The sequence below is a fragment of the Priapulus caudatus genome, unplaced genomic scaffold (genome assembly GCF_000485595.1).
Source record: "Priapulus caudatus unplaced genomic scaffold, Priapulus_caudatus-5.0.1 Scaffold981, whole genome shotgun sequence".
NCBI classification, from domain to species: Eukaryota; Metazoa; Priapulida; class Priapulimorpha; order Priapulimorphida; family Priapulidae; genus Priapulus; species Priapulus caudatus.
This window is the reverse complement of record NW_014578042.1, coordinates 64717-74710: the sequence shown is the minus strand read 5'-3', so window position 1 is coordinate 74710 and position 9994 is coordinate 64717. Positions and strand designations below refer to the sequence as shown.

The 9994-nt window shown below is 44.7% G+C and overlaps 1 protein-coding gene across 1 annotated transcript in view; it reads right to left on the bottom strand.

The window, feature by feature from the left end:
* Nucleotides 1-8158: 8158 nt before the first annotated feature.
* The window catches only part of LOC106814802 (tubulin polymerization-promoting protein family member 3-like), a 31585-nt gene continuing 29749 nt past the window's right edge, over nt 8159-9994 (bottom strand). Inside the window, exon 4 of the mRNA XM_014819156.1 lies at nt 8159-9994. This exon is cut by the window's right edge and continues 1244 nt beyond it. The gene's annotated coding sequence lies outside the window, so the exon portion shown is untranslated.

Here is a 9994-nt window from a genome sequence, read left to right as displayed (position 1 = left end):
GGAGATATATGTGTCATGATGCTTGCTATAGTTCTCGGCCAACGATGGAATTTATTCTAAGCACATTTGTCCACTCATGCTTTTTTCACAGAATTATACGAATCTAATATAGATATAAATTATATACGATATATTATGCTAATATACCATCAACCGTAGCCAAATTTTATTGATAAGAATTATTCCAGAATTAATTGCAAGATTTTATCCAAGTCAATTGCAGTTTATGCATTACTGCTTAGTTTACTAAGAAAGGATAGAACATCTACTAGGGTTACCATGAACGTATTCAGTATGCATTGGGTTCTTGTGTATTGGACTTGGTATATCCTTTTATCTCATATATGCAGTGAATGCAAGCAGCGCATTCCTGTAGTTATTATAAGTTAGTCTATTACAAGCAGGTCGTTGATTGTATCACAGGATGAAGGGCAGCAAAGGCAAGTGTGAGTCTCGGTAGCAGAGCTTAGCTACTCCAATCTACCTGCGCCTTGCAGAGTGCTGAACCCCTAATAGTATCAGTAATGAATAAGGATCATGAAAGGATAAAATTTTTCAGAGGATAGTCAGAAAATGGGGTAACTTAGCCAATTGAATTACCTGTTGGTGGTGATCCGGAGTCCAATAATTAATTTAATTTCGTCTAGATTAATTAATAGAATTTTTCACAGTCGAGGACAAGTTCAGCTTGCCCAATATGCGCGGAGGGTCTGTGCTCTCCGAGCAGTGCTGCTAGTTATTCATGGTAATCAGACAAAAGTTTTTTGTATATATTATAGAAATCTCCATACAGTTGTAGCGCTCGTGCAAACCGCTGAACATACGAGAGAACTCGACGCACGTTCCGACACCGACTGTTAGGATAAGGCGGATCGGCCTAGACCGAGTTCCTAACAGGGTGCTCCCTGGAACCGGAGTGTGGGCTGACTCTCGTTTGCGACCTGAGTATACAATTGATTTGTGTCTGCTGTTGTGTAGTGTGCGTTTGTTGCGTGTTGGTTTCGCCAGCTATCAATCATGAGTACAACTGCAATCAAGTAGTAAAAATCGCGAGTCCCTGTCAATGGGTGGCCAGCATTGGCTATTAGCCACCCCCTCCAGCGTCCGGGTGAAGTGGAGCTGGCCCGTGTACAACAGCAAGGCCATGACGTGTCAAAAGAGACACGGCATAGTTCTACCGCGAATCGTTGAGGAGGACAGTGTGTGCGAAGTTCGTCCCGTAGCGCTCGATGAAGGAAGACTCGCATGGTAGAGTAGCACGACGTCTACTCCATGACCGTATGCGTGCTGTAAGAGTGGACCTGTGAGCTGTTGTGCTGTGTGCGGGCGTAATATGATGGTGACAATCTAGCGTACGAGTACCCAATAGCTACTACGTACACTAGGTACTAGTGGTGAGGTAACTGTAACTTCGGTCAACGGGCGTTTTTGGCGTGTGCCTTGCTCATGGGTGAGAGAGGGCAGGCGCGTCTGGTAGTTTGGTGAGTAGGCCACTGTCGTGACCGTCCTTTGTATTGGTGGGGTGCCGTGAAGAATTACAAGTACTATTAGATAGTCGAAATATTAAACAGATTGGATTTGAAATATTATTCCTAGACAGAGTACGGGTTAATTATGAGAAGTTTAACTACAGTCGCACGGCTTGCCAACGAGAGGAGGGCCGAACCGGTGTACTGTAAGCCTATGGACCCGGCTGCGTCCCGTGAGTTTGATTCACCGTTGTTAGACGCTCGTCTGACCCGTGGTGTGCAGCTTGTTATTCGACGGTAACGCTATAAGGCTGGGCAAGGCAGGGGTGGGTTGACCCGACAGTTCACCGTGGTCCGGTGTCTTGTACAGGTATTAGTTGGTTCGCGCCCACGTAGCTCCGCTAGTGGTTGGACGCTAATTCGTCTACCACGACAGCATCCGAAATACCGAGAATCACCGCAGAATAGGGCTCATTCCCGGGGGGGCGCAGTAGCACTCAGCGCGTCCGGTTGGCGTTAGCGAGGTCCGGCGCCCGACGATCACCCGGCCGCGTACCAACGCTCCCAGACACAACGGTAAGTAATTACCCTAGATTGTGTGCTAGCCAAGTCATAGCGGTGTCGTACCGTGGCGAGCCCATCGGGTGTACCGCCGGAGAGAGTCTGACGGAAACAAAAACTACCTCGGTGGCCCGGCCCCAGATTTACTGCATATGTATACGTGGGTATGCATTGAGGGGCTGCACGTGGGTTTACCGATTGCGTAGGTGTCGTCTGTCAGGAGTGTGGTTTGTTAGTCGAGCGCTGCATGACGGAGAGACCGGCCGTGAGATGCCGCTAATGGGTGCGCTGCTCGCTATGCAGTCTGACATTCTTAAGGCGATGATATAGTATCAACCTACGTTCTTAGATGTTACGGGTCGGATGTCAACAGCACCCACTAAAATAGGGCGGAAGTTGGTCTAGGTTTGCGCCCGGGAACGCGTAAGGCAGCAGCAGCCACGCGCGTGATGGTTTTTGACGGCGGTGGCTGCGAGCGTGTTTTGCCCGCGTGCCCCACGTCACCATGCGTGTTTTTCTGGGGTGGGTCCGGCGAGGACCCATATGCTGCCTCGCATAAGGCAAGGCTAGAACGAACATGCGGATGGCCCTACAGCAACTAACGCTCTAGGGGAAGAGGATTAGCGCTGGAAGAGAGTTTCGCAGTATCACAACAGAACCTTCCCGATGTGGAGGTCGTGAGAGGAAGGTATATGGTAGTGTTACCCCCGATCATGAGACTTTCTAAGGGATAGGGGTTTTTCCTCCGTAAATATGGTGATATGGTATGGTTATAGGGGGAGCCCTCTCGGGGTTAGAGCTGTTATTCCAGCGAGTAGGATGCTTCTACAGCAGTGACTTCATGAGTCACGCTTCTTTGCTGGGGCAAGTGGACAAAAATGCTGTAAATTGAGCGACGAGATATCACTGTCGGTGCCGGTATTAAGCTTCCCCAGATGGTGTAGCTGAGGAGTGACCGTATATAACCTGCAATGTCTACGCGAGGGCGAGTGATAGGGCTGAGGGTGTAGACGCAGAGTCGGTTGGTGGTCTGGTGGTCGGCCGGGAACGTGCGGGTCAAACCCTCATGAGTGATTCGCCGTTCGTAGCTACGGATGTCCAGGCGGATAGTTGATAGGAACACGGGTTTGGACGCCCGTTACGGATGGCGCTTTAGAGAATTTAATCTTCGTTGTCTAGCCGCAAGTATAGCTCCAAGTGAAAAGAAGGTGTGGGGCAGTGGTTGCGCCTCGAGATTGGGTTCTGGGCTGGTCCTGTACCCCACTGGGTGGGCCCGGGCACGCGAGGAGCCGCTTGGGTGGTTGATGTTTCATAACTCCAAGTAAGTCTCGAACGCTACCGGATATAGGATAGTTAGTGTAAACACCTTCCGTGTCACTACGGTTATGGCGTCCCCGGGTAATAAGGTGGTTCAGATCACACGCGAGGGTGGACTCGTTGATGGTCGTGAGTGCATAAGCCATATAAGTAGCCTACTCCCGCTTCTAAGTCGAGTCTAGGTTCTCTTGCCAATTGGGTGAAGTGATTCCATGCAGTCTGTAGTTGCCGCGGATAAATGTTATCGTTGTCCCATGGGTGATGTCCTTGGTGCGTGTGATAGGCTAACCCCTGGAAGTTGTCACGATGTGTATACACGCACTGGCCCTCCGGCGTAGCGAAATTACCTGCGGGCTGGGTTAGTTGGATCAAGAAACTCAGGAGCAATGTTTTCACAGGGGCTCCGTCCGCTCCCATAGGTCAATTACGGGAGAGGCTCGTAATGCTGTCCTGTACCACGAGCCGCGGCAGTTGGCGTGCATTAGTTTATGGGCGGGGGCGGGGTCGGATTCTATGGATGCGATATAGTCCCGGATTGGAGTATCCTTCCTCCTTCACAGGGTACTTTCTTGAGATACAATCTACCTGTCGGAACCTTGCTTAGGCCGCTTGGTAAGAGTGTAAGCCAAGGGCTGGGCCAGGTCTCAAAAACGTGGTTTGTCCGCTATGGTCCGGCGCGGCTTTTGAGCATCCGAGCTGCCAGTGGGAGACAGGGATGACAGTCTCCCGCAAGTTAGGCGTGCAGTACTTGTTTCCAGAGCGGACTCTGTAGGGGCGCCTGAGTTCCTGACGCTGTGGTGTAACGCTGAAATATGAGGGGGCCACGAGGCCGCCATTATTGGCGGGTAGGGACGGGGCGCGGGTTTCCATACTGCCTACGGATCCCGTGTCGGTCGCGCCAAAGCGAGCCCCCTCTCCGCCGTGAATGTTGCAGCCGCACTGATCCGGGTTCCTGTTTAGGAGCATCCATGGTAAGTTGCGTCACGTGGGTTCTCTAGCCGCTGGTACGTTCAGCTGACTCACCGCATGGGCATTCAGATTTAAGTTAGCGCCTTGTCGGAACGAATCTTGGGTTAATACCCCATAGTGTCGGAGTTTGAGACGGGAGTCCGCGAAGAGTTGTATCCTTGATAACTCCGGAATCCGTGCATCAACATGAATGGGTCGAGGGTGGGTTGTAAGAACTCCAGACGTAGATTATCAAGACTGGTAGGGAAGGCCTGTTTGATTACAGAACATGTCTGTGGAGTTGCTCATTCGAGGAGAATGAACAAGCGATGACGGCGCCACTGAGGGAGGAGGCCTGCGGCCGGAGGCTGAGAAGCAGGTTTCGTGAGGAGGGATCTGCTATGGCGCGGAGAGAAACCGGAGGCGATGGAGGCCTGCGAATGGTGGTGGAGATGCCCTTCGTGCGGAGCTGCTATTATTCCCCCTGACAGCGATGGCGATCCGAGTGGCAGGGGCCGTGAGTCGTCGCGTCTCGAAAGACACTCGCGCCGCGTGATGTGCCCGAGAACGCCGGTGCACGAGTAGCAGAGGGTCTCACAAAACCCAGCCCCGTGCCCCGGTGAGAAGCGCCGCCAGCACGTGCAGGCGACGCTCAGTGCCAGGCAGTTGCGCGCGATCGCGACGAGGACGGCACGAGGCAAGGAGCGACAAGCCAGCACCTGAGATAGATCCAGGCTGGTCTCCTCCCGCGCGGTGGCGCGTGCACCGCTAGGTATGTTTTTTGGCGATCGACGCTGCGGTCGATCCTGAAGGGGGAGGAGTGTAGCGCGTGCACCTGGACTCGCTAAGACCGAGTTCCTACCAAGAGGGGCTCCTGGAACCGGAGTGCTGGGTTGAATCTGTGGTTTGTGACGTGTATAAGATTTATTTGTGATGGTCTGCTGTTTTAGTGTGCGTTTTCGTGTTGTGTTTTGCCAGCTCATCGAATTACATCGAGATAAGTCGAGTCCGCTGCATGGGGGCAGCCATGTTGGGTTAGCCCCTCGCTCCAGCGGCGCAGTGAGTGCGCTTTCCGCCGTCGCTGACACAACCTCGTGGTTGAAGGATAGCACCCTTTTGTAGCTTGACACTAACGCGAACAGTCCCCGTGTCCGAATAGTCCATAATAGAATCCGCGTAAAATTGGAAATGCGTGAATAACCATGATTAAGACATATATCTGTTTTATATCGATCAAGAAAAACAGAATCGACTTATATATTACTACTCAAATTGTATATTCCTGTGTAATATCTAGTGATATCAATTACACATCAAGTAGGCGACGACTCAAATAATGTGAACTACGCGTGCGTGCGTGCGTGCGTGCGTGCGTGCGTGTGTGTGTGCATGCGCACGCGTGTGTACATACAATGGGATACTAGATGCTACAATGATTATAAAAGTAATTACAAATAAAATTGTGGTAGTATAATTATGGTAGTATGATTGTTTGGCACGTTTAAAAGATTTTTAGCGAGTAGGCCTATATCATTATTTAATTTGATTTCTATACAATAGTTCCTTTGCATTGTGGGGTGCCTTAATGATTTTAAATTACCTACACTTATCCTAAGAGTGCATGGAATAACTCTAGATTTTATTTTAAATCGTTCTCAGAAAACTTTATCCAAAATTATTTGGATTTTTTTAGAATATATATCCTTGCACCAGGACAGGTCTCAAAATCTTATACTAACCAATATTAACAATACAAATAACCAAATTACATAATGATTAATGTATATATTAAGAATATGCTTTCTTGTTCTACATGAATAATTTATTAATTAGTAACGTATTTCTAATGAAAATTATTTATTTCTAGTGCTTTATTTTTCACAAGGTTTCTATGTTATTGTGTAGCGAATCTTGTAGCTAACTCATCTTCTCATCTCAGCGATCATACAACAACACAAGCGAGTTGTGGGTGTTGTAAAATATTTCGGAAAAACACACGATGTTTCTGGCTCTTCTGGTAGCAAAACCATTTAGATTCGCGCTGATATTGTTGAAGGATGAACGGACGGTCTTATACACCAGTTTCATTCCACGCACACTCATTTGTTGACGTTAAAGTCGGATAAGCTATAGTAATTACGTGAAGGATTGGTTCGTTTGCAATCATTTGATTGATCTATTCCCCCACTCTGTTGAAATTGCGCCGAAGAGAAAGGCATTTTAAACAAAATGATCTGTTGGCAGCATCAGAGTTAGTGAATTGCCATGGGTTGCCACGCATCATGGCACACATGGGTACCCACATGCTACCAGGAGTGTCATAATATAGATTCTATTTATAATCTATTTATAATATCTATCTGTTTAATTTCTATTTATAATCTATACTATGACACTCCTGATGCTATGGCACGAGCACCAGCCAGCACGAGCATCAGTGAATGTAGTGCTGCGCACGCAAGTCCACAGAATACAAAATTTGCCGTGTACGGTACTAGGTATTTTGACGTGACAGTAAGAGAATTAGTGGACTTTAATATTTAAGTAGAGCTATTCCAACGCCAGATGAGAGAGCTTAACCGGGCATGATAACAATATCGATTACGCTCTGGTTAATTTTCATGTATGCCCTGAAAAATTGGCAGTTTATGAATGAATTATTGTATTTCGTGGCGCCAGGCATGCATCGTGAATTGGAGCCCTTGTTCTGCACCTGGTTATTCCCATTACTTCTATTGATTGTGTGTGATGGGCCTGGATACGGTGGCTACACGCACGTAATACCTGGCTGCGGTAATATAGAGCTATAATAATAGCATGGGGGTAGCGGGAGTAAACGTAATGGCTATAATTGTTGCTGGAATGATTTTCATACAAAGCCGTAACCGCGGGCCTATAGAGTTAATAGAACCTGTATATATATATATGTATAACAACGTAGTGTGGAAATTAACAATATTCTCTTGCGGATTGCTTTGTTTTGTCCTGTATCTTATATATACGCACCGCAAGTATAGTGTTTATTCACTGCCTGTAAAAAGCCTCGCTGACTATAAAGACCTACTAGTTTCATACATACAGTACAGTGGTCACCTTGATGGTAATTAGGACCTAGCTGTATTACTAGAGGAGAAGAAAAACACGGTTCATTATTTTACGGGGATTATCAGAGAGTAATTAGACAAAACTACAAATTCATATTTTCTTACTTTGTGCGATTGGTTTGGATTTGATTGGCGCAAGATCCACATGAAAATAGCGCATCAAATCTTTAAATTGCAAATCGTACGTCCTGTAGGTTTGAAGTGTCAATTATAGTAGATGCAGCTGCTATTTAGAAAGTTTATGCACATTACTACGTGAGCGTAATGTATAGCTTGCAGAAAATATTGATTTGGCCTCCCAAATTACCGGAGCTGTAAAATGTAGTTAGTTAAAATAGACCGCTCGTGAAAATTCTGTTAAATGAGCTCTTCTAAGAAATGTTGGTCTTTCTAATCAATATTTCAACATAAATGTGACATGTCAAACAATGTTACAATGCATATCACATTTTGTGGAATATATCGATTCTTGTTGTGGCTGTTTATAAGATTGTAACACTCAAAAAAACTGCTGGGCACGCTAACCTTTGATCTAATTTGATCCAATTTCAATCAATCAAAATATACCATTCTACGGTAGGCAGTGCTGTTTCGCCTCCTTTTCCCTGTATGAAACCGACCAATAACCCTTCTAAACAGTAGGTGGCGCAACATGCCATGCTGCAAGTGTCAATAACGGGAACCCACCTCCTTTAACCAATTTGGTTTTTCTAAACTAAAGATGTAAGAACCACTGAAAAAACAACAGTAAGAAATGTGAATAGACTCATATCATATGCATTTATATATTTCCATGAAACAAGTACATCCAAATGTTCATAACACTTAATTTGTCTCTAATTACTATGCAGCACTTTGTCTACCCATTTATTTTCAGAATTCATTATAGGCTAATATATACTATATAGCCTAATTCTTGACAAAATAAAAATAATAATCTGTTTAAAATTTTCAAGCTCTTGAATACAGGTACACAGGCTAACAACAGCCTATCTGGTCTATCAACATCAAGTGTCGGTTCTATGGCTATGCAAGTAATCTGAGGTTTCACAAAACAAATATAATCTCGCATTAAACACGAAGGTACTATACGATTGCAATATCCACACAATTAAACGCAGAGTTGAATATATACAGTTAAGGTGTGCTTCACGACAACGCATTTACCATATTACCATAACCCTCGGCTTGCGTGCAATTTACTGTTGCATTAAGTTCGCGGTAAACCTTTGTGATTAGGTCAGGAGTCTATCAATTGATAGACTCCTGATAAGGTACGTGCGCATCCTCATCAAACTGCTGTTGCACCTATAAAGTTTTAATTTTGATTCGTTGGTGAACAACGGTGAGGTAACATAGAAAGGTGTTACGTGCAAGGCGTCTCTTCTTTGATGCTTAACCTTGATGTTTTCCGAAGGTTAACAACGTATGTTTAAAACCCAAACTATAACATTGTTACAGTACACCTTTCTGACAACCAGGGTCCCGTTGTCAGAAACAAAATTAGTCTTAACATTAGTCGTAACATTAACTTACGATGTTTCTGACAACGGCCCCCGATGTCATGATATTTCTAATACGGCCGAGTGTATCGCATTACACGACAGCCTGACTGTACCCATCTGTATTTAAATATTAGTTCATGATAATCAGATTTATAGCAAACCTATCTACAGAGTTATCACCGCTAATCACGTAGTGTTTGCATTTTCGTTTGATTAAACATGTGAAACCCAGTAAGCACACGGTGGAACATTACTTCTAGCCTTTCTTTCACTGTCATTGCCTCTTCAACAAGTAAAATGAAGGCATGAGGTACAGCAAAGGAATACAAGTGTGAAAGAGTGAACAGTTTTATACTATTGTTCCTAACTGCTATTTACTGGCTTCATGTCAACCTCTGTGCCATTACTGGTACACAGTTGTAATTTCCTTTCCTCCAACTCTATGCCTTGGTATGGGATAACGATCCAATCCACTAAATGCACTATAAACACAATCAATTTAGATTAAAGGTGGGATGAAAAATTCACACTAAACTATCTACCCTCTGGACTATACTATATAGCTAGAGCATTTTTACCTTGCATCTATTCTCACTAGTAAGGCTCACTGCAATAGACTGCAACAACGGCATACAAAATTGGTATTAAATGTATAAATAAATTTATTACGACAATATATTATCATTCCTTTTCTCGCGTGTATATTTATTATAAATGTCAAAACGTGCATGTTTACGTGAGGGTACATTACATAAAACATACTTTTGAACGAATAGTTTTCTATTACGTATTGATGGTATGCGGCAGAAAAACTACATAAGCTTTTTTCTGTAATTTATTTAGATGTTTTTGAATTTTTTATAGTTCAAGCAACAGCAACTCTAACATTGTCTGTACCCCATCGAGATTTTTAATAGAAAACTTGTAGAACTCTATATGAATGTAAAATATTTATATCTAAACGTACGTCTAAATGTACCTATATTCCTCTGGATATATTGGAGTGTAAAATTTAAAGGTTTTAAAAATTAACTATTTAAGTTATCTACACATTTGTTATACTGTAGCTGTAGCAACATATATATCAAGA